General features: G+C 28.2%; 1 non-coding gene across 1 annotated transcript; it reads right to left on the bottom strand.

Moving 5' to 3' along the window:
• Positions 1-1473: 1473 nt before the first annotated feature.
• On the bottom strand, positions 1474-1545 carry TRNAH-GUG. Its single transcript has one exon. It is a non-coding gene; the product is annotated as a tRNA-His (tRNA).
• Between the last annotated feature and the right edge of the window lie 1631 nt (positions 1546-3176).

The following is a 3176-nucleotide window of genomic DNA, read 5'->3' as shown; positions in this document are numbered from 1 at the left end:
GTTTGTAAATTGAAGTTGACAATAATTATGAAAATATCACCACATTTAAAAAAAATATGATATAATCCGTCTCTCTCTCTCTCTCTCTCTCTCTCTCTATATATATATATATATATATATATATATATATATATATATATATATATATATATATATATATATATATATATATATATATATATATATATATATATATATATATATATACTAGATTTTGTACGCGCGATGCGCGAAAATTTATGCCCAATATTAAAATATTTGTAAGTAACAAAATTTAAAAAATTAGTTAAAATTATGTTTTGCAATTTTTTAAACTGATGATACTTTTGAATTATCATATATTTGAATAATCTATTGATCAAAACAAAAAAAAAAAAAATTATACTTTTATATAATAATAATTTACAAATAATACTAAGCTAACACTCACATATATGATATATTGATATGGATACACAAATAATATATATATATATATATATATATATATATATATATATATATATATATATATAAAATTTTACATTCATATAAATATTTAATTAAAATATAATTTATAATTAAATTAATTGTTATATGATCATTTTAATAAAATGATAATTAAAAATAGGAAAAAGATATGATAGATGTAGGTGTATGGTAAGATTGGTAGATATATTAAAAACTAACGGTGTTATAACGGTGTAAGGGTGATTTTGTCCAATGCAAATGAATGTACAATAATTAAAGCACAATGTGTACATTTATTAGCATATAAAAAAGGGACAAAAATCAAGGACATAACTTGTATTGACACTTATTTGTTTATATATATATATATATATATATATATATATATATATATATATATATATATATAGATAGATTGTGTGTACTCATGCAGTTCTCACGGTTTGATGTTAAGCATGGTTCTCATTTGAACACAACTCTATATGTGTATTTTAAGTCTAAACACTAAATTAAAGTTAATCAAGTCAGAATTCAATCTATTTGAAATCTAAACACTCAACTAAAGTCTATAAAAAAATTAAAAAACAAAGTCCAATCTATTTGAAGTATAAACATTGAATCAAGTCAAAATTAAATATATTTGAAACCTAAATATTCAATTAAAATCAAAGTTCATTATATTTGAATCCAATACATTCGTTTAAAGTCAAACGGAGTAAAAAAAAAAAAAAAAAAAAAAAAAATTAATCTTCAACACACTCAATTAAAGACATTAGAAGTTAGTAGAGTAACTTCCAATCACAAACAGGTTATTGCATGGTGTTTCTCCAGAGCTTGTGGAATGGATATGGAGGGAGACATCATCCAATTAACCGCCGAGGAATTAGAAGAAGTGACGCCACGGTGTGCATGCGGTGTATTCGTATCCCACAGACACGTGCTTCAATTTCCATGCAGCGTTGGAAAACATGAGGGCTGAGGCATAGACGTATAGTTATAACACAGCAAGAAAAAGATGTCATTTGTGGCTGCTGGGATTCGAGCCCAGGTCTCCACGGCCACAACGTGGAATTCTTACCACTAAACTACAGCCACATTGTGTAATAAATTGTAGTTAAATTGGAAATCATTAGGTAACGTTTAGATTTATCTACAAGGTTTGAATTTTTGTCCGAAAAAAGAAAATAATAATAATAAAGGAAAATGTTAAATTGACTCAAGAGACTAAAACTCCTACCATGTGTCTTGATTTTATTGGAGAATGATGAAAAAGAAAAGTAATAAAAATTATGACCCATAACTTTTTGAATGAATCAAAGGGTGACATGTAACATATAAGCAAGGAGTAGAAAATGGAGTATAATGCGGGAGGGGTTCTACTACGGCAAATTATGCTGTGAAATCGTGTGCACCATGCATGGTGCACACGGATTTAGATTCATAATTTCTATACTATAGATTCATAATTTCTATACTGTAGATTCAAAATTTTATAAATATATGTTCATAATTATAGAGCTATATGTTCATAATTTTCGATGTTCATACTCCCAATTGTTGAACTCTGTATTCACAAATCACATAATTATATGTTCATAATTTGATAACTATACATTTTATAAATTATGAATCTACAGTACAGAAATTATGAATCTACAGTACATATATTATGAATCTGCAGTATAGAAATTATGAATCTACTGTATAGAAATTATGAATCTACTGTATTTAAATTATGAATCTACAGTTTAGAAATTATGAATCTACAGTATAGATTTTATGAATCTACAGTATAGAAATTATGAATCTACAGTATAGAAATTATGAATCTAGGCCCGTGTATACCATGCATCGTGCACACGGTTGCACAGCATAACAACTCTTCTACTACATGTACTCTCAAATCTTACTCCCTGATGTGGCGGGCTATGATAGGTTATTTTCTTCACGTGAGTCCCTGTAAAAGTGTCTACATCAATATTTTAAGTGTGGAGTAAAAGTTAGGAGTAAAAAATGGAAATACATGTAGTAATTTTCATGCGGTAGTATGTGTAGTATTATTCAAAAGAGATACACACATTTCCAACACTTGCTTGGTGCATTCTCTTCATGTGCTGGCTAGGCACATTAGGATAGTCATCAACTAGTTACCGCTCTCCATTTTTGCTATTTATTTATTTATTTAATATAATTTATTATCAATATTATTATTATGGAGAATGTTGTGTGGAGAAGATAAAAATCAAAGGGCAAATTAAGTAAAAAGGTAAGAGAATCTCACAATACATAAGGATGTTGAAGGAATTACATTCTCTCTAAAACATATACATACATACATACATATATATATATATATATATATATATATATATATATATATATATAGAGGTTATTAGTTTTTTACGCGCATTGCGCGATTGGAATAATGTCCAATGTTTTTTTTTAAATAAGTACTTTAAAGTATATTAAGGCAAGATTATATTGAAATTGTTCATGCATAGATAATTGAAGGTTGAATTTGCGTATTTAAATAGAATTACCGCAAAGGTTGAGTCCCCAACCCCAAGGGCCCCCCACACTCCGACCCGACAGAGCATTGTGGGAAGTTGTAAATCACGGTGACTCAATGGTTCAGCAGACAGGACCAAATGCCGGTGCGAACAAGGAATCTACCCACTTTGGACATAATTCCCGCACTGCCGCCGCCGAGGTTCAAACCTTGGTCT

Source organism: Ipomoea nil, unplaced genomic scaffold, assembly GCF_001879475.1.
Source record: "Ipomoea nil cultivar Tokyo-kokei standard unplaced genomic scaffold, Asagao_1.1 scaffold1317, whole genome shotgun sequence".
Classification (NCBI taxonomy): domain Eukaryota; kingdom Viridiplantae; phylum Streptophyta; class Magnoliopsida; order Solanales; family Convolvulaceae; genus Ipomoea; species Ipomoea nil.
This window is presented reverse-complemented; position numbering and strand designations above follow the sequence as displayed.